A 27,525-nucleotide genomic window follows, 5' to 3' on the forward strand; every position below is an offset into this window, starting at 1 on the left:
TCTTAAAATTATTGAAAACACCAAAGAGCTTTAGCTTATATTACTTATATCTATTGATATTTACCATATTAAAATTGAAATGGATATTTTCTCAAAATATGTATTTATTCATTTAAAATAACAATAATAAACATATTATATGTTATTAAAATGGCATTTTATGAAAAAACTATTTTCCAAAAAAAATAAATATGGTATTATCTTAGTTTTGTAAATCTTTTTAATATTTAAAGATAAGACAGCTTTATTCTCATATCTCCTTCTGTATCCAGTCTCTTGTAATATGTTGTTTTGGTTAAAGTATATTTGACTTCATATAGATAGGTAGTTGGAAAAGAGAAGAGTGTTTTAAAAGGTAAATAACATCTTAGTAACAGTAGTAGTGGTAGTAGTTAGCAGCAGTAGCAACAGCAGCAGCTAGCATTTATTAATTGCCTACTGTATGCCAAGTACTGTGCTAAATCTTTTATAATTATTATTTCATTTGTTCCTTGCAACAACCCTGGGAGGACAGTTATTATGCCATTTTACAGTTGAGCAAACGAAGACAAAGAGGTTAAGTAACTTGCTCAGAGTCACACATCTAATGTCTGAAGCTAACACTTGAACTCAGGTCTTCCTGAGGTATCAGAATTCAAGTGTTTCAAGTTCTTCAGTCCTCTGTCCACTGTGCCACCTACCCACCAATATTATTGTGAAAATATTTGATTAGTTTTATTATGAAAATAGTTTTGGCCTTGAAGATCCCCTGAAATAGTCTCTATCTATGGACCAGAGCCTGAGAACCACTGACCTAGTCCAACTCCTTCATTCTACAGATGAGGAAACTAAGGTAAGGAGGGGGTAAAATGAATTATGTGCCATTATCTGATCTCTTCCTGTATTTTCTTGCTTCCATGTATTGGCAACTGTCCCACATACCTGGAACAAAATCCAACATCAAACTCTGTTGTAATACTTTCCTTTCTCTGAGGTACAGCCCAGGGGCCAGTTCCTCCATCAAGCCTTTCCTAGTCATTGCAGTTAGAAATTACGCACCCCTTCTTCAACCTTTTAGATCACTCAAACCATTCCAATGTACTTTCCTAATTCTCATTTATGATATTATCAAATATTGTGCAATCAAAGAACTGTAAGGGACTTTAGAAATCATCTAATTCAAGTCCCCACCCTCTTTATTTTGCAAATGAGAAAATTAGTTTCCAGAGAAGTGAAGTTACATCCAAGGACCCAAAGGACTTAAACTCAGATGTGCTGATTCTAGAAATTACACTCTTTTCATTATACTTTATTACCCCTAAAAGACAGTAAGATCCTGGAATTCAGGAATTTTTTTTCGATCTTGCTAGCCCCAGCACCTAGCACAATGCATTTCATGTTACAGGTATGTAATAAATCATTACTGGATTGAATAGAATTCATTGACTTGCCCAAAGTGATACAGCTAAGTAAGAGAACTGAGCTGAGAACCCATATTGCTCCACTTTCTAGCTAGAGTATCTTTTCACTAAACCATTTTCATTATTTCATCAGGACAACCCACATGGAAGGGATTCAATAAATGCTCTTTGTAAAGAAAGTGAAACCTCATTTTTTACCTGCTTGATCCATCTCTTGATTCATCCAGACTACTTTGGTGTGTAATTTACAGATATCTATTCACTCTGCCTTCTCAAGCCTTTTAAAACATTAATGATTCCTTATACATTTGGATTTATATACTTTCTAGAGAGGGCTGGTGTGTCAGTTTTGACTTTAGGATGATTGTTCACTACATCTGATATAACCATTCCTTCTATCATGTAGTCAAAGGACCCTAAGATATAATTCCAGAATGAATGGATTTTTAAAGCCAGATTGTATTTGTTTCTCATCAATGAAGATTCGCAACATTCTTCTAGTTGTACTAGCACAGGAGGGGCTTGTCAGGAGATTTGGGTTCAAGTGTTGGCTCTGACATTCAGTTGTAAGGTTGATTATATGTGAGTTACCCAGACTCTCTGAGCTGTGGTTGCCTTATCATAGAATTAATAACTCACTACTTTGAAAGGTTGTTGTAAAGCCCTTTATATATGATAAAATGTCAGCAATTCTCATTATTTAATAATTATTGCAAATGATGTAAGTAATGCAAAATTCATTTGCTGCATAAAGATGGAAGACCAGTGACCCAGAACAGTTTTCCACAACCAGTATGTTTCAGTCTTTCCCTAAACATATCTTGAAGCCAATAGAATTTCCTTGTTTAACATTATACTCTCTCCTCCCTCAGGACTCTTATTAAGGATTCCATAATTATCTAAAGGTGAACTGAAGGAGTTCCCCTCCTTAGTGACAGCTTGGAAATACCCCAACAAGTGAAACCTATGGGAAATGCCTTGCTACTTGTTGTAGATTTGTTTACCACAGAGCACCTGGACAAACTTTCTGACATTAGTGTATTTCCTAGAATTTAGAGTGCAACTATCAAGTCTTTGACCTCCAAATATGTAGCATTTTCAAAGAAGGAAGAAATAACCTCAGGTTTTCTATTCAAAAAAACTGTAGGGATGTCTTATTCCCTCAAACACAAGTAAGTTTGATATAAGAACTTCATAGTTTGAAGAAGTGAGGATTGATTTTCTCCTTTTTTGATAGCAAGCAACTTATGAACAAGAAATTAAAGAAAAAAAAACACATTAGATTCTCCCTCTTCCCTATACTGGAAATCAAGTTTTCCACTTCTCCACATTCATCAAGGACAAGAATTAGATAACAAACATATTCATTCATATGTGAAACACATTTCACATGCTAGAGACAGGAATAGGAGTAGGAGTAGGAGTAGCAGTGGTAGCATCTGAACTCCACCTAAAAAGTGGTTAAAGGTATGAAACACAGCACAATTTAAATCTTACTTACAACTAATTCATACATTTAAGATTCATTGCTGAGATTAGAGTAGGGAAGGTGGAAATCTTATCTTCGTGTTATAGAAAAATTACTTGTTCCACTAAATTGAATCATATTTACTTGGAAAACGTAGTTTCAAACATATAGCAATTAGCAATGGATATAAATGACTTCCTAAATAAAGAAACCAAAATTTAACCTTTAGTTTCCTTAGGTTCTATTACAGATGAAAGAAGGATAAAAACAGGGAGTAGCATCCGCTGAAGGAAATTGAAATAAAACCCAAAGAATGAAAGAATAAGGAAGTAAATGTGTATTTTAGGAAATAAGACCACTAAAGTAAAAATAAAATGGACAAAGAATTGTGATAAGATAAAAGTTCTCCTTGCATTACGTCTTTATGATAATGTGATATAAGAGGTAGCCTGGTGACATGGAAATACTATTAAATAGGAAATCTGGATACATGTTTTGTAGTTCCAGCTTGGCTCCCTACTATCTGAGTTAGCCAGTCAACAAGCATTTGTTAAGGGCCAACGATATGAATGGAAAGGCTTAAGTGGCTGAATGAGGATTCCCAAACCCAGGTCCTCTGACTCCAGATTTGGTACTTGTTTCACCATACCAAGGAAACTTAGAGTCTTTATTCATGCAGTGTAAGACCTGCAGGGGCAAAATGAATATTAACAGTGATATTTCACTAGGGATTTCTGTCCCTAGAACAACTAACACCTTTAAGATACTACTAGAACACTAGTACTGAGACTATAGTATCAGATTTAACTTTTGTCTCTAGTGTTCTAATGCTTTAATCTATATCAGAATGTGCTACTGCTCTATTATGAATAATAAATGCAAAATGCATATTGTATCATACTGTATTACAGTAAATATGGGTTTCAGTGCAGCAAATAAAAAATTTTGAAATGAATTCTATTTGAACATCATGTTCACATAATTAATGACACCTTATTATTGATTAGTAAGCTTGGCAAAATATACAATCCCTGCTTTCAATCTCAAATAATGTTTGCTATTGAATATGCTTATACATTTTATATAAAAATGTTATAAAATATGCAATGACTAAAAAGGAAAAGAGTTTATATCAAAACAAAAGCTTTAGGCCTAGATCTGGATGTGTGTGTGTGTGTGTGTGTGTGTGTGTGTGTGTGTGTGTACAAAATAGGTTCACAGCACAATTATGATTATTTTGTTTTAATATCTTACTGTGTCCAGTACAGAAAAACCTAATGTTATACCTGTGACTACATGGGGAGTGTAGTTACATTAATGTAGCATATATTTCCATTCAAATACATATAAAACTGTATTCCATACCTTAAATAACCCCTTCTATACCCTATAGATATCTAAAGCCTGGATTTCAAAACAAAGGACTGGTAATGAATGGTTTATGAAGAATTAAAAAGTGTTGAGCATCTACTACTTGCAAAGCAGCATGCTTGATATTATGGGGTATCACAGTACCTGTCCATTGTAATGGGTGCTCAATAAATACTTGTGGGAGGGAAAGCTTTCTTTTGATTCATCATATGTATTATTATGGTATAACAACATTCCATTTCTTTCATATAAAACAATGATAGGAGGAAGGAAGGAAAAGAGGGAGGGAGAAAAGAAGAGAGAGAGAGTTAAGGAAGGAGGGAAAAAAAGAAGTGAGAATGGAAAGAGAGAAAGGAAGAAATTTTACAAACACTTAAGAACTAGCTGTGTACAAGGCCCTACGTTAGTTTGAAGGGAGAGACCACTAAAAACTTAAGGGATGGAGAACACGTCTCACAGAAGAGATGATGATACCTGAGTTTTACCTTGAAGAAAGTAAAGAATTCAAAGAGTCAGAGATGGGAATCACATGCATTCTAGGTCTGGCTAATGAATTGTGCAAATTCATCCAGGTCAGAAGTGGTCTATCAAGTTTAGGAACAGCTAACAATTCACTTTCGTTGGAACACGGGGTTCATGAGGGGAGTAATGGGAAATAAGGTTGGAAATATAAGTTAGAGCCAATTTATGAGAGGGTCTTAAATGCCATATTGAAACATTTATATTTTATCCCAGAGGCAAAGGGTAGCCACTAAAGATTTCTGAGCAAGAGAGAGTTATGTATTCAGGCCAGTTACTTAGGAAGTTTAAATTGGCCTGACAAGAGAATGTTATCCTACCACATGCACCTAACAAAGACACGACAGTGGACCAGAAACTGGAAAGACAATAATCATGCCTCTGAACTTTGTTTTGAGCTTATTCTGGTTCACTTGCATGACTAGACTCAGAATTTTGGAAACACTGCAGAGCCCACATAATCTTTGGAAATTGTTGGAAAGCAGCCCTAGAAATGGCTTGAACAGGAATGACAATTAACAACCAGGAATTGCCTATAGTTAAAGGGGACTTTCTGACCCTATCAGATATAGGCTTGGCCAAGAGATAGTGATCCTGATTGGAGTGAAATGCCTAGACTTTAATTAGCTTTCTAGCTATTTTGGTTAAAAAGAATTTGGTCCTTAAATGAGCTGTCATCTCTCTCCTTACAGAAAGAAATTCACTTTTCCCAAATATAATATTTAGGTTTTTTAGTGCCTTCCCTTGCTAAAAAAAAACCCTTAAATTCACCATCTAGGTTGGAAGCTAAAAGAGGGATGATGATTACACTCTTTTTTCCTTTCAGGGGAGAAAAGATAAGTGAAATCAACAAGCATTAACACCACTGGCCTAGAGTAGTAAGGGGTCAAGGGACTTGTCCAATGTCATATAACTATTTTTAAAAGAGAGGACCTGAAAACAGGTCTTTTTGGCCTCAAGGCCAGATCTCTATCCATTATCTCAGGATACCTCTTTGTGTGTTGAAATTAATTGAAATGTGAATAGTTACTAAGCAATTATAGTTTTTTTAAACTTTTTTTTATTTGTTTTAGTCTGGATTTGTAATTTAATTAGTTGGAAAATATCTCCTACCCAAAAAAATCTATAACTCATGGATAACTTAGAGTCTTCTTGAATTGTATGAATTGCATATATAAGAATTGAATAGCTTCCCCATAATCACACAAGTTAATATTTGTCAGACACAGGACTTAAACTAATGTTTTATGCCTTGTTTCACTTTCTGTAGCTGGTTTGTCTGTTTGTTTTTGTTGTTATTATTATTGTTGTTGTTGTTGTTATTTAGGCAGAACCTGTTATCACACTGATAGGAAGAACTCCTTCTAACCAATATAGCTAATAAAAATAGTAATAATGATGATGATGATGATGATGATGACAATGATAACTAGCATTTGCCAAGCAGGTTGTTTGCAATGCACTTTACAAATATTATCTAATTTGTTCTTCAGATTAATTCTATAGTGGGTGTTTTTATTAGCACCCTTTTTATAAAAAAGAAACCGAGGCTAAAAGTTGTAAAGCGCTTTGCCCAGGATCACATAGCTAGTTGAAACTTGAGTCCACGTTTGAACCCAGGTCTTCTTGACTTCAGTTTGAGCAACATGGCCACTATACTACTTAGCTATCTCAAATCCATACCAGATTTGCAAGTTTTGTCTTAGAGTTGCCTGGGGGTATTCATATGTTAAGTGATTTGCCCACCATTACAGAGCCAATGTGTGTCAGGGGTGGAACTTGAACCCAGGTCTTCCTAATCAGATAACACTCTATTTACTATACTACACTGACTCTTCCCATCTGCTATAGCATATTGCCTATAATTTGTTATTTGTACTGATATTTAATTTCTAATAAAACATATAACATATTTTAAGAAAGAAGTTGAAGAGAAATGGAAAATGAAACTAGTATGCCGGAGGAGATGCTGATACTCATGCAAATCCTGAAAATTTGTTTCAGTAGTGGTCACCCATAGCATATATCCATTAGAAATCATAAGCAGGGGGCAGCTAGGTGGAGCAGTAGATAGAGCACTGGCCCTTTAGTCAGGAGAATCTGAGTTCAAATTAGGCCTCAGACCAAACACTTGACACTTACTATCTGTGTAATCATGGGCAAGTCACTTAACCCCAATTGCCTTAAAAAAAATCATAAACAGATGAGGCAGCTTGGAATGGTGGCAAGAACCCTTGTCTTCTCAATGATCTCACTCTACATCCTGCCATCACTAGTCCTCCCATTCTACTTGGTCTTGAATTTCTATCACTGGTGTCATGTCTCTGGACTAGACAACAGAAACTAGAATACTCTCTTTTCAAAAAGCCCCTTCTAAAATTTACCGTAGAAAAGAAGGAAGATCTTCTTTAAGAGAACTTCTAACCATTTTCTACTGGCATAAGTTAGTCTATTCAACTGGCAAGCAAGTTATCATCTAGGCCACAGTTTGTGGTCAGAAAGAGCCTACAAAATATAGAACAAGTGTGTTTCTTCAAGGTTGGACCTCATAGTGGGGAAGAGGGAGGACACAAGCAAGACTTAGGAGGCTAGGGGTACAGAATGGGGGAGGAGATATCTGAAGTACTGAGCTAGGGAGGGAAGCACCCTGGAAGGAAATGGCACAGAATAGGAGGAAAATGACATTAATGCTGAAAGAAAAGGAAGATGTTCTGAACCCTTTGTTATAATAATTATCTTTACATGTCAATGCTCTGCCTCCTAAACAGAATGTGAGTCTGTAGAAGGTATGGTAATTATACCTATGTGGGTCAGTCAGTCAGTCAGTCAGTCAATGATTATTTACGAAGTGACCATTTATGTCGTTCAGTCATTTTCTAGTCATGTCCAACTTTTCTTGACCCCATTTGGGGTTTTTTTGGCAAAGATACTGAAGTCATTTTGCCATTTCCTTTTCCAGCTCATTTTACAGATGAGGAAAATATGGTTAAGTGACTTGCCTAGGGTCACACAACTAAGTAAGTGTCTGAGAGCAGATTTGAACTCTTCTCCAGGTTCAACTCTCTATACACTGTGCCACTTAGCTTTATACTCACTTCAATTATATAAGCAAATATATGAACATTTATGAAGACTATGTGCCAAGCACTGATAATCATTGGGGATACAAAGAAAGACAAAAATCCCCCACTATCTCCTCACTCAAGAAGCTCATATTCTAATAGGGTAGATAGCATGTAAGAAAAAAAAAAAAACACGTGCATGCAAAATATATATGGAGTAGATGGAAAACTTCCATGGGGCAACTGGATGGAAGAATCAGAAAAGGCCTCCTGAACTAGATGGTATTTAAAGGAATCTTAGGAAGCCATGAGGCAAAGATGAGGGATCACACTGTAGGCATTTACAACTCATAAAATGGTGAGTGCCTTTGGGATGGGAGATAGAAATGTTGTGTGTTTGAGGAATAACAAGAAGACCAAGGCAGTTGGATTCTACAGTGAATGGAGGAGAACAAAGTATAAGAAGACCAGAAAGGTAAGAAGGGGTCAAGTTATGGAATACTTTAAATGCCCAATTGAGGACTATGGTATTTAATCCTAGAGGTATTATGGTGGCAACAATAGGTCCCTGCCCAAGCACCATTTAGTCGTCATTTTTTGGGCCCTCCAGGCTCAGAGTGAATGTAAATAGTGACTGTCTCTGTTTTGGCCAACAACCCTGAGGGTCTTCCCCTCCCAGTTCGATTTATTTTAATTAAAAGGACCATCCATTCTTTTTTTTTTTTTTTTTGCTGGGCAATGGGGTTAAGTGACTTGCCCAGGGTCACACAGCTAGTAAGTGTTATATGTCTGAGGTCAAATTTGAACTCGGGTCCTCCTGAATCCAGGGCTGGTGCTCTATCCACTGCACCACCTAGCTTCCCGCCTTGATTCACTTCTTAAAGAGGCCTACTCACTGAATTGGTCTTGCCTCACTCAAAGTGAGAACCTGAAAAGACCTTAGCTTGAAAGGGCCACTGCATCCTGAGCCATCTCTAATCGTCCTGATCAGCATCTAGCCAAAGGACACAGATGGCTCTGGAGGAGAAAGTGAGACTGGTGACTTTGCACAGCCCTCCCTCACTCAAATCAAAGTCAACTGCAAGTCATGCCATCATCTGGCTGATGTCATGGTCCTCTTGGAGAAGGAAGGACAAACCACAAAACCACACAAGGGTGGGACTGGGGTTAACTGAGTAGATGGTCAGACCTATGCTTTAGGAAAGTTACTCTTCCTAAAATTGTTTAGGGCAATAGCAATGGCCAGGCTCAATTTAGGATGTGCAATGGAATTCCATATAAGGGAGGCCTAGAGGCCAGTTCAGGAGGTTTAGTAAATATCCTGTACAGGAGGTAGACTGAAAGTTTGGTTGGCTGAGCAGGCTGAGGCCAACAAGTCAGAGGAGAGGACTACGTTTTGGCAAAAGGTTAGAAGGCAAGACCAAAGAATTTATACTGAGGATTGAAAGCTAGACAAGGCTACAACTTATCTGTGGCTAAAATGAGAAAACAGGTAGAGATGTCTTCCCAGGGCCAACAGAATGGAACACAAAAGGCAGATTGCAGTACCAAATAGAATATAGTGAGAACTGGTGCACTTAGAGTTTAGTTTTAGAGGCAGGGGGAGGCAGGTGGTGCAGTGGATAGAGTGTGGGGCCAGGAGTCAGGAAGACTCGAGCTCAGTTCTGGCCTCTTACATTTGCTAGCCATGTGAGCCTGGGCAAGTAACTTGACCCTGTTTTGCCTCAATTTCCTCATCTGTGAAATGAGCTAGAGAAGGAAATGGAAAACCACTCTAGTATCTTTGCCAAGAAAACCTTAAATGGTGTCACAAAGAGTCAGACATGACTGAAACAACTGAAGAGCAACAAAAAAAGAGTTTGGACTGTGTGTTACAGCCCCACAAGGCTCACACGATCACCGACAATTCCCCTTTCCTACAGGGGACAAATATTAGACACCAGTCTCTTGCAGGCCCATGATGATAAAGGGGAACACATTGCTAGGGAAGTTCAGTGGAAGATGAGATTACTTCCATTATGAGAAAGGATTGTCAGGGAAGGCTTCACAGAGATGATGACTTGATTTTCACTAATGGGTTGCATTTCGGCTGGCATAGAGTTGAAGTGTGGGATTTCAACAAGTAAAGATTGTATCAGTGGAGGAGGGGAGAAAAGGGAAGCTATTCCAGTCATAGTGAGTAGCATAAATGAGGGCAGGAAAGCATGAGACTTGTTCCAGGGAAGCAGCAAATTCTTTGATTGCTAAGATCATTTGAAGCAGACAGAATATGGAGAGGACTAGAGTAGAAGTGTCCAACATGCAGTCCCTAATGTAGATGGCCCTCAACACTCCCTAGTGGGCCAAAAGACATTAAAATGTAATTGGGAAATAGTTAAGAAAGTAAATAAAAATACAATACAGCATAGATAACATTATATTGTACAAATAAATCAATCTACTGCCCTCGGCAATTTTTATCTATGGTCTAGTGGCCCCCATTTTCATTTGAGTTTGAAGACACTGGACTAGAGGATGGAAATAAATATGTAGACTGAAAGCAAGTTTGGAGCTGGATTGTGGAGAAACCTCATAAATGCAAGCTCCTTGTGGGTAGGAAACTGTTTTTGTTTAGTTTTCTAACACTTCAGTGCACACTTATTGAGCATTTCCTGCGTGGCAGGTACTGTGTGAGGCACTGGGGATACAGAGACAAAAATCAAACCATCTCAGCAGGAACTGATGGTGGAGATGGTTTGGTACGCCTGGAGATTATCACAACGCCTGCCTCATGTTAGGCATTTAAAAATTTTTGTTGACCTAACTTAAGGACTTGACTTGAAAGAAGCCAGGATTCCAGGAAGTCAGGGCTAAGAGAGAGAATTCTAGGTAGAAGGAAAATTGTCCAAAGATGAATAGGTGAGAGATGGAATGTTATGTAAGGGGTAACAATAAAAGGTCATTTTTGACAGGAATGAATACTGAAAGGAGAATATGAAGGTTCTTGAAAGAAGAAGTTGGAGCCAGATTATGAAGATGTTTAAATGTGTAGTTAAGGAATTTGTATTTTATGAGATGGATAAATAGGGGCCACCCACTAAATAGGTGAGTGATCTAGGTTTTGTATCCATCTCCCTCTGCTAGCACCCACAATAGGAGGCTCTTCAATAATTGCTGAATGAATGAAACAACCTGTCATTTTGGGCCATCTGTGGGAATGAGCTTTGTTCAACATATTCTTTGTGGTGAGATTTGACACATTTCTTTTTAAAAGGGATGGCTAAACAAATTAACAGTGCAAACAAGGGAAATTTGAGTCTACTTAAGAGTGAAAGCCTTCCGTAAGCAGGATTTGTATCCAAACAACGAATGTGCTGAGTATGAAAGATTCTATTCTATTTGCTTGAGAAAATACATGTCTCAGAAATTTGTCTCCCCTCATTCTTTCCACCAAATATGTATACACCCAAAATTAATAAGTATAGTTTAATTACTAACCCTAGCCATCACTTAAGTCTGACTCCCTTCCCCATCTATTAGTCTGGGTTTTTTGTTAGCTTGTTTATTTCTTTGCTTTAGATGTTTACAGTCAATAGTAAATTAAAGGGCTCAAGGAATCAACAATAAAGGGACTGAACAAAGATGAAGGGAACAAGAAGGCAGAGACAGAGAGAATTAGGTGAAAGATCTGAGAGAGAGACAGAGAGACACACACAGAGAAAGAATAAGACAGACAGACAGACAAGAGAGATATAGGATGGAAATGAGGAAGAAAAAGTATCAAATGAGGTAAAGAGGGAGAAAAAAAGGAAACTGAGGTAAAAAAGAGAGGAGAAAAGCATTGTCATTGTCCAACTACCTTCCTTTTAATTGGATTCAATTCTGAAAATAAGGGCAAAGAAGAAAACTAACATGGGGAGGAAAGAGGGAGATGGCAGGGCTTGGGACACAGGTGTTGGGTAATGGAAAGAACATTATAAAGAATCCCCTCATTTTGCCTATAGCCACCGTTGGGGGATGGGAAGGAAGGCCATGTGATTTAGCTAAAGACACAAAGGAGCATGGAAGGGGCAGCATCCACCCCTAAAATAGGGACAACAGCTCACACCTCTACAACAAAGGCACCCTATCTTGGGATTGGCCTGACACTCCAAAGCAGGAGATGAAAGGCAGGAAGGGCTACAATGAAATGCCACCAAGGACTATCAGACCTAATGGTCAGCTCCTTGAAGACAGCGACTGTCTTTTGCCTCTTTTTGCATCCCCAGTACTTAGTGCAGCTCCTGGAACACAGCAAGTATTTAATAAATACTTATTTACTGACTGACTAGTCACCAGGCCATGGCAGGAAATGAGAGTTCATGATGGTCTGGCCAGAGGCTGTTCCCAGAGCAAGGCAAATTACACCAAGTTCTCATCAGGGCTCCTTTCTCCATCTACAGATGGACTCAATGCGTCAGGGAAGCCTCCAAATCAATACAGCTGCAAGTATTTTATAAAGAAGGCTGGGGACCTACTCAGGGGCTTCTGATTGGTTATTACTCCTGGGGTGTGTGTGTGTGTGTGTGTGTGTGTGTGTGTGTGTGTGTGTGTGTGTGTGTGTGTGAACTAGCAAAGAAAAAAAAGATTCTAGACTGTAAGCTTCAAAGAACTGTTTTCTAAATAAGGGATGAAACCTGTTTCCCTCCTGGTTAGAGAGGGGATCTACTGGAAAGAACGTTGCACACATTACTGGCGATGATCTCTGCTCTGCATGTTTTTGTTTCACTGTTTTTCTTTGTCACAAAGGGTGGTCTCAATTCCTGGGGAGGAGAGGGGAAAAGGGGCATTTTGATGTAAAAAAACAAAAGGTATCGATAAAATTTATTTTAAAAAATAAAACCACACAAAGTAGATAGAGCTGGCCCCAGTAAGGAAGATTTGGGTTCAAGTCTTGCCTCTGACACATATTAGCTGTGTGACCCTGGACAAGTCACTTAATATCTTTAGTTACTCTAGGCAACTCTGTATAAACATTCTTATCTTGAAAAAACAGCATTGAAAATTACTTTTTCTTCATTCTAATCCATTCTGCGGTAATAATAGCATATGAAACATAATTTGTAATAATGTTTTAAAACTTGAGATATATATCATATTTAAGAGCACGTAGTCTTACTTTGGTATGTGTTCCTACTTTTGAAAGCATTTTATAGGAATCATTATAGCTAATGCTTACATAAAAATAAAAAAAGATAGCTGAGTATCTAATTCATTGAGGAAAAAAATTGCTGTGATTTATTGAGTAATAATGCTTGCAGGCAACAATTTGGAAGGTCAAATAACAATTTATCAATTTCTGCCTGAAAACATTGTATTGCCTCCAGTTGAAAGGGATATTTTTTAAACATCCCTTCAAGTGTCCAGTAGATGGCACTGAAGATTTCATTTTTTACACTAATTCTCATACAGTTATTTAAATTATGAAATGTTTTTCTTTGAAGTATCTAATGTGTTGTAATAAAATTAGTACATTCAGCAGGGGGTATAACCTATTAGGATAAAATGCATTTTTAGAGATGGCTAGAAAAAGAACAGGAAGAAAATTGATAAAATATTGTTTGAAATCACTGTGCTTTTGTGGAGGACCCTTACTCCACATGCCTACTTTGTTATAGATCAAGTAAGATTTTTTGCTTTTTCCTCATGGAGCACTTCATTTAGCTTTTTAAAAAAATGTTTTAGTGTGTCTGATATAATCAGCACCCTCCTGTTATCTGAAAGCTGTCTGAGAGATGACACTTAGGGGAAAATGAGAGGGAAATTGAAGATTAGCTATTTATGTTGTATACTTTGCTACTTTGGCCAAGCTCTCATCAGTAAATCCATTTTCAAAGAAGCCTTTTTCTGACTAAGTAAGCACAGGGTGAATAGAACTTTGCCCCAGGAGGCCTGGCAAGCTTCCTTCCTGAAAGGTAACATTTTCCCTTTTTCCTCCTCTCAGTGACTACTCTCCTGACCTGGACAGTTTCTTGACATGAGGTTCTCTGGAGGCATCAGACAAAACTGCTCCTATGAGACTCTAAGGGAGAGAGAATACAGCCCTAGTAGCACAACTTCACCAATGGTAGGATTGGCCTCTACTGCCCTGCCCCCTTCCCTGCTATTCTTCCCATCCTGTTGACTTTCCCCTGTCCTGGAGAACCACCATTCATGTCCTTTAGTTTTTGCTTTGTATCCACGTCCCCCACCCCAATCGAATTTGTCCCAAGAACAATTTTAGCTATTTACCTTTTTTTGTTTATTGGGATACTTCAAGACCCAAGTTGTACATGTTTAAATGTTGGGCCAGTACAACACCCCTCAGAAATGGCAGGGATGCACATTGGGGTAAGATCTTTTAATTGTGGTGGCTTCAGTTGACTTCACAGGTAGCAGCTATCAAAGAACTTAAAATTTCTTTTATTAATGTGTTAGTCAATAATAGTGCCAGAAGTATTTCCTCCCCTTTATTACTGGAGATATATCAGAGTTCTTGTATTGGAAATATGCTAGGAGACATATAAGCCTTTATAAAGATGTTTTTAGTTTTTAAGCATATTTTCATGGAGGAAAATGAAAAGAAAGAAAACTATAAACTGGAAAAAATAATTAGGAATAAAAGCAAAAAGAAGAAAAGAAAGATGGAATAGAATTTGATTTTTTAATGAAAACCATCTTACTCAGGTAATAGGAATGCCTAGTACATTATGCATACTCCATAAATATTAAACCCCAAGTTTGTCACATGTAAGCATTTGCAAAAGGAGGAAAGGGTGAGGGGGTGCATATGTATCACAAAAAGTAAACAGAAAAAATGCCTTTTTCGGTAGAGATAATTCATAAAAATGGACAAAACCGACATCTTTGCTAAAAGTGTTCTTCGGAAACTAGGTTCAATGAAATTCAGGATTATTACACCAAAGTTGAGCTGGCCAGTCTGAGTTCTTGGTAAAACGACTGCTGGTCTCATGCAATTTCTCTACGGAATCACAAAATCATAGAAGCCACCTCAGGGGCCAAGTAGTCTAACCCAGACCTAAAAGATAATCGCCATTACAGCGTATTTGATACGTAGTCATTCAGACTTGGTTTTGGACACTTCTTGTTACGGGAATTCCACTACCTCTCATGGCAGCCCATTCCACTTTGGGGCAGTTCTAATTGTCAGGAAGTTTTCCTTGCATCAGATCCTAAATTTGCCTCTTCACAACTTCCATCTATGGTTCTTAGTTCTCCTAGTACTCCTCTTGAACCAAACTTAAGAAGTCTAATTCCTCTTCCAACTGATAGCCTTGAAAATACTTGAAGAAAGTGCTCCTGCCCCTGCTAAGCCTTCTTTTCTTCAGTCTGAACCTCCCCCTGGCCTTCAATCAATCATTACCTAATGTGTACTAAAGGCCTTTTTCCATTTGAATTAGCATCCTCTGAATATTTTCCAACACCTGAAGACTGTATGTGTTTGTGTATGTGTGTGTGTGTGTGTGTGTGTGTGTCTGTGAGTGTGTGTGTGTATTCGTGTATGCAGAAAAGATACAAAGTTTTGTTCTTCCCCACCATCTGTTTTCAATAGTCTTTAGAAACAATCTGTTTGGAAAGGGGAAACATGGGCTAACCATGGGAAATGGGGGTGGGAATGGAAGCCAATACCAATTTTGGCCATATGTATTTTATGTGTTTCCATACACGAGACTATAGGAGAGAAGCTGTTACTTCCAAAATAATATGCGGCATCATTCTCTGTGTACAAATAATTAATATCTCTTGGAGGCAACCATGGCTAACAGTACTTCCTGACACAGAGGCATCACTGTCAGTGACTTAGTTGGTCCATTTAATAGCCTGTTTATAAAGAAGCCAAAAGGATATTGTTTATTTCAAGTTTGATTAAACTTGAAAAAAGTCTAACTTTCTATATTTATACATATATATGAACTAATAAACCATTTCCCTTTTATAACCAAATGATTGCTTTATGAACAGCATCATATCTTCAACATGGGAACCCTGATTGAAAAAGACCAGCCTTAGTGCCACTGCAAACAGATGTGATGCTTCCCATTTGCTAGTAGTAATACCAGGGGAAGCAGCAGCAGGTGTGACACTCACAGATTGAGTGGAATGTGCTCCATTTGGAAGTGCCCTGATACCTATTAGTAGCCATGTCCCTTCCCTTTGAGTCCCAAGGACAAGGTCATGATATACCCAAATAGGCTTCAGAGGAAAAGGAAAGGGAGAAAGAAGGAAGGAAGGAAGGAAGGAAGGAAGGAAGGAAGGAAGGAAGGAAGGAAGGAAGGAAGGAAGGAAGGAAGGAAGGAAGGAAGGAAGGAAGGAAGGAGGGAGGGAGGGAGGAAGGAAGGAAAGAACCAGGCTCCAGGGCCATAAGCATTGGCCACCCTTGTCCATTCCATTCTATCCAGCATTTATATGTTACCACTGGAGATACAAAAACAAAAACAAGATTTTCCTGAATGAGCCTACATTATTACAATATATATAGAAAAAAATAAATATAGAATATGTGCAAAATAAATTTAAAGTAAGCTCAGCCAGGGAGGGTAGAGTACAAACAACAAGGAGAATCAGGAAATATTTCTCATAGGAGCTTGCACTTGGATTAAACTATAGAAGGAGCTAAGTATTTTATGAGTCAAATGTCCAGGAATAGGCAGTAGTCTGTGCAAAAGGAATGACATGGGAGATAGAATGTCATATATGATGGAAAAAGAGTAGGCCTCTTTAGCAGAAAAATTAAGTATATGGGGGAGATTAATATGTAATTATTGACCTGGAAAGATAGTGGCAACCAGACCACAAAAGACTTTAAAAGCCTAACAGAAAGTTTTGTATTTTATCCTAAAGGTAATAAGGAACGAAGGAAGCTTCTTGAACAGGGGAATAATAGCATGGTTAGAAGGATAAGAAATGGAACCAACAGGACTGGTACCATTTAGCACGAATGATGTTTCATTACCCAAATATTTTTCATAAGAACTATTAAAAGTAGGAAAAAATAAAATATAAAATTTGACACTGGAAGAATGAGTATTTTACTAGGTTATTTTGAACTGAGAAATGTAGGTTGCATGATACTTAAGAATTCTGCTCTTTCCAAAGCTCTGAAACAATGGGTGAGCGATTTATAGGAAGCAAGTCTAAAAATGCCAAGTAAGATGAATGCTATTTCAATTGGAATGGCTGATAAAAGGTAATGTTTAAATTTGGGGACCTTATGCAGTCTAATAGTGTCCTTTTAATTAGAAAGCTAATAGAATTGTGTTTCTTATTCCTTGTTTTTGAGGCTTGGACATTTAACAATAGTAAAATGGTATTTGAATGAATGAGTGGTAGGTGAAGATGGAGGTTCAGTCTTGACAGGGTAAGTAATCCTCAGCCTGTATTTTAAAGGCTTCCACTGGGAGACCAAACCGGGTCTTTTGAAAGTAGCAGTGACCCCAGACATCAATGTCAAAATTCCATGGTTTTCCTTGGGAGCGACAGAGCTGTAATGGGATACTGCAGGCAGTAATGGATTCCTGGCTCACAAAGCTTCGCAGGACCCAGCTCCAGTTAATCCCTTCACTGCCAGCCAGCCTATACTAGCTGCTAGCATAAAATCTCATTGCCATTCATTTTCTCACAATAAAAGTGCTCCCTTTTATTTTAGGTTGGCATTCCACTAAATCCCTTCGGGGCCAGTTCAAGTGACACCTCTTACAAGAGATCTTTCCTGATTGCCCAGTATTTAGTACACTACCCTACCACCAACTCCCCCCTTTTTTTGCATATGCAAACTGTGATTGCATTGGTATAGGGAATTTCCCATGAGGAAATTCCTTTTGCCAACGCAGATGAGCAGCAGATCTGAAAATTTATAATGTTACAGATATTCCAGGGACACCAAGAAGTTTAATAACTTCCCTGGGGCCACAAAGCCAGTAGAAGTCAGAAGCTGGAAATGAACCCAGATCTCGCTGGCTTCCAAACTTAGTCTTTGTCCCCACTAGACCAGGATTAGAACTTGAACCCTTTGGCAGTCTGTTCAAGCCCGTGGCTCCTCTGAATAACATTTTTAAGGCACAAAATAAAATACATAGGATTATAAAGCAGAAAATAGAGGAAACGAGCATTTATTAAGCACCCACTTCATACCAGTTGCTGTGCTCAGCACCTCACAAATATCATATCATTTTATCATAAATAAACTGTGAATATAATAAACTATTATTATTATTATTCTCATTTTAGAATTGTAAAAACCAAGGCAGAGGTTAAATGACATGCCCAGGATCACACAACTAGTAAGTATCTGAAGCTGGATTTGAACTCAGGTCTTCCTGATCCCAAACCCAATATGCCACCTAGATGCCACTGTTGTTGTTGTTGTTATGTTGAAATAGCTATTGATTTAAAAAAAAAATCACAGACTCTAGGTTAAGAACTCCTGACTCAAACCATGGAATCTCTTTGCTTTGTATTTGTTTTGAATATATATATATATATATATAGTGTGTGTATATATATATATATATATACATATATATATGTTATTATTATTATTTTTGTTATTATTATGCCCTCCACCCCTACCTCCCAATTGCAAACTCACTGAAGGTAGGGACTGTTTTTTTTTTTTAAATTTTTTATCACCATCTTCTGATAATATAATAAAATAAAAACACCAGTAAGAAAACTCCAGATCTAAGCAAAGGATAAGGTCTAAGTGGACGAGACAGATTCCAAGGGAGATTTTTTAAAAAAATAATAACAATCAATAGTTTTGCTGGATTTTTAAAGCTGGGGACAAAGCTGCTCCAGTGTGCTGCTTAACAGATGCCTGTTGAATTAAATTTCAAAGGAGTGTGTTTGGGAAGGAGGAGAGACCATATTATATGACACTGTTGCTGTTGAGTCATTTCAGTCATGTGTAAATCTCCATGACCCCATTTGGGGTTTTCTTGGCAAAGATGCTATAGTGGTTTGCCATTTCCTTCTCCAGCTCCTTTCACAGATGGGGAAACTGAGGCAAACAGGGTTAAGTGACTTGCCCAGGGTCACACAGCTAGTAAGTATCTGAGGCCAGATCTGAAGTCAGATCCTCCTGTCTCCAGGGTCAGCACTCTATCCACTGTGCCACCTAGCTACCCCATTATTTGAAATTAGGGTGAAGGATTTATTTTTTTGTGGCTGATGGCTATTTTTCCCCAATTTTTTTTTTCTGCTTAATCAGTGCATGTGACATGACTACTGAAGTTTAAATACATTAAAATTTAGAATTTAATCATCTCAAATAAATCTGCTGTCTCTTAAAGAAGGATAATTTAATAATTCACCATAACCCACAAAGTGATGGCTATAACTAACTGGGTATACATCCATATATGTTCATAAATATAATCTAGAGCCAAGACATGATGAATTCAAGTGTGTTTCTGATATACTAAACACACTCACACACACAAACACACATGCGCACACACACACCCTAATACTAGATGACACCCACGTTGAGTTTCTGAGGTTGTAAAGATGTATTCCAAAGAGACTTATTTTTCCCCCTACCCAAAAGAGAGAAATCTAAGCTTCCTGGATTTTACTTGTACTGTGTACTAAATTAGTCTGCAATCATTAGGTACAGTATTTTCTAAGCCATTTTGTAGTGCATTTCAATACCAAAGCGACAAGTTGCAATTTCCTTTCCATTATATTTGCTAATGGTGACATCTGTTTTCATCCTTTAATTAAAACACATTGTTAAATAAGCATTTAGGGCCTGACTATGATCTAAATAATAAAACAGGTGGTGTAAATAACTTAAACACTTCTATGTGCATGCCGACATAAAGCATGTGGCAAGTTATGCAAACTTCACTAGATGAGGCAGCACCTGACAATTTCAGGCCAAATTTGAAGAATTTAAAAATTATCCAAATTTGCATGCACTTATACATCTGTCTCATCCATCCTACAGCCCCTACTACTTAATCAATTCCAGACACACTCTCCTAGCCTCCCAGCCATGGAGGGGGGACAATCAATTCTATTTTTAAGACTCAGTACATTATTTTATATTTAGATGTTTTAAAAATGTCATAATCAGCTTTACCTAATCACACTGCGCACAAAGCTAGGGATCGTCCATTTTGCATTTTTTATTTTTTCATTATCTATAATAACCTTCCAATGCTTTCCGGGCACCTTGAACTCAAACTCAGGCCACATTTATTCAATGCTCAATACCAGATTGAAAAACAGTCCAACAGGTGTTTTCAGTTATTTTAATGACACAGTAAGACCAAGTATGCACTAATCAGTCTCATGGCCTGTGATGCAATTTGTCACAAGAACAGATCCTTCCCACATATCTAACCAACATGAAAGTAGCAAATTCAAGGCTCCCATATAGACTCAGCCTTAATGAAGATAGTTATAAGATTATATGATTTAGAGCTAGAAGGGATTTCAAAGTTCATCTTAGACCAGAGGACAGCAAATGACTTAAGAACCAAATCCAGCCTAATACCTATATTTGTACTGTGGTCCATGGCCTAAGAAGATTTTTCCATTTTTTCTTAACTTATGGGCTGTATGAAAAAAAAAATTATAGTCAGCTGGCTGGATTTGGCACATCCAGATATTGTTTGTTGACTCCTGATCTAAACCAAGTTTCTACTTGTACACATGAGGAAAGTGGGGCAGATAGAGCTAAGATAACTCACTCAAGGGCATAATCCTCACAGGCAGCAGAATCAAGATTCAAACCTAGCTCCTCCAACTCCAGATCTACTATTCTTATACATATCCACCACACTCAGAATTTTATGAATCCATTTAGCTCTTTTATGGTTTAAGTTGAGCAACATTTTAGTACTATTATGGATATGCTGAACTAAATATTTCATTGTTGTTCTCAAAATAAACATCCTTTCATATAGGATCCTAGATCTATCAAATCAAGTCAACAAGCATGTGTGAAGAAATAGTCACCGTGGTAAGTGCTGGAAATGCAAATACAAGCAAAAAGAAAGATAGTACTTGACTTTAAGCAGTTTACAGTCTAGAAGCTAAAAAGAGATGAGGGAAGGAAAAGGTACTTAGGGGGGCCTTAGTGGAGAAAGAGACAAGATGAATAAAGATAGAGCTAGTTCAGGCACTTGAAAATAGAGATTTTGGAAGGAACCAACCAATCTGAAGAAAAGGCCACAGGGACAGAATGAACTTCTGGGCTGAGAAGCCAGAAAGGTCAGAGTGAACTTTCAAAATGAAGAGACTGCTGGGCCACGGTGGAGAAAGTCCTGACTGAGAGTCAGGAGGGGAGTCCAGAAAGGAATGAAGACACATGGCTGGCTTGGGCACTTTCCTTAAAATGGAGGTTCTGAAGCTGGAAAGACCTCAGAAGCTATCTTATTTCAAGACTTTGCTTTTACATATTAGGAAATTGAGGCTGGGGGATTTGCACCTTGTTCAAGGTCATGAAGGTAGTTAAATGACAGAGACAGGATCAGATGCCACCTTCTTTTACTCCAAAGTCAGCCTCTTTCCACTGCACCAGGTTGTCTCCTTAGAGACTTTCGAATCTGAATGCTTTTAATAACTTGTGTAATCTTAAACAAGTCCCTAAGATCCTTGTTCCCTTACATCTGTGACATAAGGATAGTAAAGTTGTCCTCACATTCAGATAATGAACAAATATCTAAGATATTACAAATATGAGAAACTCACCATGGTTTATGGGATTTAGAGCTGAAAAGACTTTACAAATTATCTAGTCCATACCTTTCATTTTGTAAAAAATTGAGGCAAAGAAGCTAGGCTTTAAACTCATTTCTCAACTCCACAATCAGAGTTCTTTGCCTTACAACATCTTACTCAGATCAGTTGATTAGGAGGAGTTTCAAGAAATCATTGATATGTAGAGCAAGTTACCTGGTTTCTGTCTCCTCATCATTCACTTTAATGTAGGTTCCTCCTCTATACTGTTTGAAAAGTTTTAAGTGAGCCTCTTAAGTGGGGATAATAATAGTTGTTATTTCTACAATGCTTTAAGGTTTCCAAAGCACTTAACATATATTATCCCCTTTAATCTTTACAACAGTTCTATGAGGTAGGTGCCATTATTATCTCCACCAGATTCCCACTTTACAGATGAGGAAGCAAAGCCTGAGGCACACTAAATAACTTCATTAGGATCAGAAAGGTTGTAAATGTCTAAAAGAAGTTTTGAACTTAGGTCTTCTTGATGGCAAGTCTAACCCATACACTACACCAGGGGTGGGGAGCCTGTGGCCTCGAGGCCACATGTGACCTTCTAGGTCCTTAGGTATGGCCTTTCGACTGATTCCAAGTTTTACAGAACAAATCTTTTTATCAAGGGACTTTTTTTCCCTGTGAAGTTTGGATTCAGTCAAAGCACCACACTTAAGGACCTAGATGGCCAAATGTGGCCTCATGGCCACAGGTTCCCCACCTCTGCACTATGCCAACTAGTAACTGCCTCAAGATTCAGAATTTTTACACTATTTACACCACACAGTAATTCAGAAGAGAAACCGGGACCACTTACAACTGCAAAGTAAGCCTCTTTGGGTTTCTGAGGAGAAAGTATCTAAGAATTATGGTGATTATAATTTATATAAGAAATGAGGAATTGTTCAAGAAAAAGACAAAAGGTTGTGGTCAGAGAAATGGATGAGCCAAAAATAAAAGACAGTCACAAAGAAAGAGCAAAACCTAAATGATGAACAGCCCATATTTTCCATTGGTATTCACACAATGTCAAGAGACTTTGGAGGAATCCTCAACTATTTTGGCTAGACCCCTGGTTTTGGATTTGTTGCTGGGCATGTCTCATTTCTCCATGACCAACCTAAGGCTGAATAATCACCATTTCCTGTCTTGACCATCAAGTAGGAATAAGAAGGAGACATGTTCCCTGCCACCTTTCCCATTCCCACACTGTCCAGCAGTCCAAGAAAGAAGACCCTCTTGAGTCCCCTCTCCCATTCAGGTGAGATAGCTTAATCTGCCTTGGAGTATGTCCTGGGGCAGAGCTGACCTGGTTGAGTATGAATAGTTCAAAACATGCCTTTCCTCATCTATAATCAGCCTAGGCCCCTACCTTTATCATTAGGTAGGACCAGAGACCACCAGATGTGGGTCTCCACCTTTGCTTTCCACCTCTTTCTCAGAGATTGGTAATCAAATCAACATTACATTTGCTTCTCTGAATGCCATGATAATCTACTTCCATGTAGCCTCACTGGTTCTGAGTAATAGAATGTGTAGACAGAAATTCCCTTTGCTGCCTGCCATGTCCTGATCCTTCATGGCTGTCCATTTCAGTCTTATCCCTCTGATGTCCCTATGGTATCTCAGCCTTTCCATTTGGTCCCCTACCATACCCCTTGTTTTATTATGAACACATCCTTCTTCATATTAGCGCATGAGGCAATTAGGTGTCTCAACTGATAGAGCCACTAGGCCTGTAATCTCAAGCCTTGAGCTCAAAACTCTACTCCCTGATACTTCCCAGTTGTGTGACCCTGGGCAAGTCACTTAACCTCTCTCTCTGCCTTTGTTTTCCCACCTGCAAAATGTAGATAATATAGCATCTACCTCACAGGTTGTTGTGAAGATCAAATAAGAAATTTGCAAAGTGCTTTGAAAACCACATAGCACTATCTAAATGCTAGCAATGGTTATCATTGTGTTAGACCTCTACCCTCCTCTGGCAATTATTTCATACAAACTTTTGTTTTATTTCCTTATATAAAATTAATTCAAAAATTACTAATTAAGTGCCTGAGATTTGCCAGGCACATATCGCTTCCTCCTAATAGACTGTAAGCTCCTTGAAGGCAGAGCACTTTACCTTTTTATCCCTAGCACAGAGCACAGTGCCTGTCATACAAGCACTTAATAAATGCTCGCTTAATTGAATGGTAATGAAGTTATACAAGATAGGTAGGTATGGATGGCTTGCAACCTATATCATTGAAAGGAATATCTACATAAAAAAAAAATCAACCCTCCATCCATCAAAGTGGAAGATGAAGAAGTAAGTTTTTAATCGCAATCAGTACAATTACATTTTGGTGAACCAAGAATGGCAAAAAGAGAAAATAAATTGTAAGAGAAAATGTGCACAGAATCACTGGAATATTTTGCCACTGGTCTTGAGTTTTAAATAACACCTTCAAAAGAAGGGGGCAATAGAATGAACATAATAAGGAGATAACATTAGCAAGGCTATACAAATAAATTCAAGAAAATGTTATACAGAGAGGTTTAATGTAAGGTTTTTGGTTGAGGGGATAATTTCTTTGTCCATTATTAATAAGCTCTCTCAATCATGCTTTGCAGTGGAAATATGGAAATTAGAAGAAAGTGGTTAAGACCGAATAAGTGAGCTAGCTCTTTGCAGGATGTATTTTAGACATTAGAAGGAGGCAAAAATCATTATTTTAGTAATTAGGGTACCAATTCTCCCACCACTGTGCTTCAGTCAGGGATATGTGGAGGCAGTGAATCTCTTGACACCGTTCTCTCCCCAGGGTGTTGAGAGTGCATCTCTTGGAAAATTCATTGAACCACGGTTCTGTGGTTATCATCATAGCTAAACCAAACTGTCAGAGAAGGGAAGAAGGTGAGTCACCAAGTTTTGTGAGGTGGGTTATGTGAGGAAAAAGCCTCTCTATGGAAACCTACATACCCATAGACAGCCAGAATAGTCTTCCTCAGTGATCAAATGCAAATAGACACGGGGGCCACTAATCTGTCCATAAGAATTCCTGTGGATTGCACATTGACTGTTTTAAAATGGAATGTTATCTATGTTTTATTGTATTTTTATGTATTTTGTTAAGTATTTACCAAATTATATTTTAATCTGGTTTAAGCCATGTTGGGAGTGTTGTGGGCCCCATGAGGCCTGCAGGCCATATGTTTGGCATCTTCTATCCTATATCTGTCCACTAGCACAGATCTACATAAAAATAAAACCAGGCTTTTAAGCACAGAATCGGGAGATGGCTCTCCCAACAATGTGGTACAATCGGAAGACTGATGGATTTGGAATTAGAAGACCTGGGTTTAATTCCTGTCTCTGATGCTTACTGTGTGGCCTCAGGCAAGTCCCAACCTATCTAAACCTCATTTCTTTATCTGTGAAATGAGAAGGTTGGACCAGATGATTTCTAAGATTCCTTTCACCTTTGTCATAATGCTCTCTTACTACCTTAAGCATATTACCTTATTTTAAGTTCACTGACTCATTTTCTATTTGGCTTATTCCAATTTCTCAAAGCTCCTGGGCACATGGGCTGGTTTAGAGGATAACAGATCTAAAGCTGGAGAGGACCTTTGAGGTCATTTAGTCTAGAGGTATTGAATATGGAGCCCTCAGGGTACTTCTTGAACCAGATTAAAATGTAATTGGGAAGTATTTAACAAAATGAATAAAAACACAATAAAGCATATATGATATTAATATGTAGTTTTCTAAGTCAGCCCCTCATTAGACTAGGCCCACTTCTCATTATAATATTCATTCTCTCATTAATTGTTAACCAATAAGAGCTGATTTCTGCCTGTTTGGAATACCCGCTCTTCTAAGACTATGTAAGCATTGAGTTGCCTCCGTGGTTCGTCTTTGGTTTACAAGAGAAAGCCAAAAGACTATCATTTTATTAATTATCTGCTAACCATAATTAATAAAATTGATTGTTAATTTTCTAGAAATCATGTCTATCAGACTTTTCATATGTCACATGACCAAGGAAAGGACACTGAGTCTGAAGCCAGAGTATTTGGGTTCAAATCCTATCCATGAGACTTACTACTAATCAATCAATAAAAATGTAAATATCTATTGTTTACTGGACAACATGGTAGCTTATGTGTCCTTGGGGGGAAAAATCCCCTCACTTCTATGTAAAATGAGTGATTTAGACTAGATTTTCTCAAAGTTTCCTTCCAGCTCTAAAGCTGTGATGCTATGAGCCAACCTCAAGACTACTTCTGCCCAAGGTAAAAGAGATACTTAGCTTCTCAAGACATTGGCATTCTTCTTGGTTTTCCCTTAACACAGTTTATTTTTGATCCGTTTTCCTCCTGGGTGGCTGAAAAGGCAATGTTATAGATACAAACCCATTCTATATATTGCAAAGGAAATGATCTTATGAGTAGCCTAGGCTAGACAACCACAGTTGGTCTGAACCACTTCATTTTTTCTGCCCAGACTGTATTGGAGATCAGGGAAAGTGCATCCATTTGTATTAACTCACCTCTACCACCCCTACCCCACTAACCTTCCACCTCATTAACTTAGACAATTTCAACATTGGAAATGACATTAAAAAAGATTCATTGCCTTTTTTATGCTTTGCCACTGCATCATGACGACCACTGGGACTTTCTGTCTGACTTGCAACCAAAATTCCCCATATGTGTTGTTTCCCTTATTAGAATCTGAGGTCTATGAGAGCAGGGACTGCTTATTTTTCTATTTGCATCCTAACACTTAGCATAGTACTTTGCACACAGTAAGCATTCTATTAATGCTTTTTCAATCATTATTCATTTATTGTTCATTCATTAATTTCCTTGAAGCAGGGTTATCCATGGGCTTGCAAAGCTTCAAGAAAAGCTTGTTGGAATCAAATTGCCTTGGTGAATATTCCTAGGATTTTTTAAATAAGTATCAGTGAACGAGAGAGAGCTGATGCTTTGGTCAAGTAGTCTGTTAAGTGGAGCACAATTACCAGATGGCCAAACCTGGCACACCACAAAATCACTGCACTGGGGCTCTGAGCAGTGCTCCTGAAACCATCCCCACATTGGTGCTTTTGGAACAAGCAAGCACAATAGCTGGTCCAACAAGGAACTTTCTCACCAGGAAAGGGCAATTGATGATAGAAGCTACAAACGAGGTGCTGAGAAAGGGAGGTTCAGCGAAGAGATGGAGAGAATTAGACTCAGTGAGACTACAAGAAGGGAAGAGAGAGAGGCAACATTTCATATTAATTATCCACAGTGAAAACCTGGTGTGTACTGTATGTCGCATGTCTAAAAATAATTTAAACAGCCTGTCTAGGAGGATGGCTAATTTGTCACCCTGCTCTTCCTCCTGCTCACCTTCCTCTGCCAGACATATTAAATGACATTTTAAAAGGCTACCTTAAACACATTGCCCAAGCACCAGAAATTGATCCCCTTGGATTTTTCCCACAGAAAGCCTCTTCCTCAAATACATAAGAAAACATTATATCTAAAAGAATGCCACTCCATAGAAAGAGAGGTTTCTGACTGGTTTTCTTCATCCAAAGACAACATGAGAAGGCAACACAGGAGGAGTTAGGTGTAATTCAGAATGTTGGAGTATGAAAAGGCCTTTGAGGTCGTATGGTCCAATCTCTTGATTTTTCATACGGCTCAGTGAAAAGTACACTGGATGTGGAATCAGATGGACCACATTAAAAACCTAACTTGACCAGTATTTCCTATGTGACCTTGAGATAGTCATTTAACTCCTCAGGTCCCTCCCTTTTCTCATCTGTAATTTGGGGGTGGGGAGAAGAATTTGACCATTAACCCTCTAAAGTCCTTCTCAACTCTAAATATATGAAACTGAAGTACAAGGGGGAAAAAAAGTGAAGACAACTCCTAATGGTTACATATTTTTATGCTTCCAGTTGAGAAGTTTAGAAAA

General features: G+C 38.1%; 1 protein-coding gene across 23 annotated transcripts in view; it reads right to left on the bottom strand.

Annotated features, from left to right (window-relative positions):
• The window catches only part of RIMS1 (regulating synaptic membrane exocytosis 1), a 699,885-nt gene that overhangs the window by 417,792 nt on the left and 254,568 nt on the right, over nt 1-27,525 (bottom strand). The window lies entirely within an intron of this gene.

This window comes from Phascolarctos cinereus, unplaced genomic scaffold (genome assembly GCF_003287225.1).
Source record: "Phascolarctos cinereus isolate Bilbo 61053 unplaced genomic scaffold, phaCin_HiC Scaffold_5;HRSCAF=322, whole genome shotgun sequence".
Lineage (NCBI taxonomy): Eukaryota > Metazoa > Chordata > Mammalia > Diprotodontia > Phascolarctidae > Phascolarctos > Phascolarctos cinereus.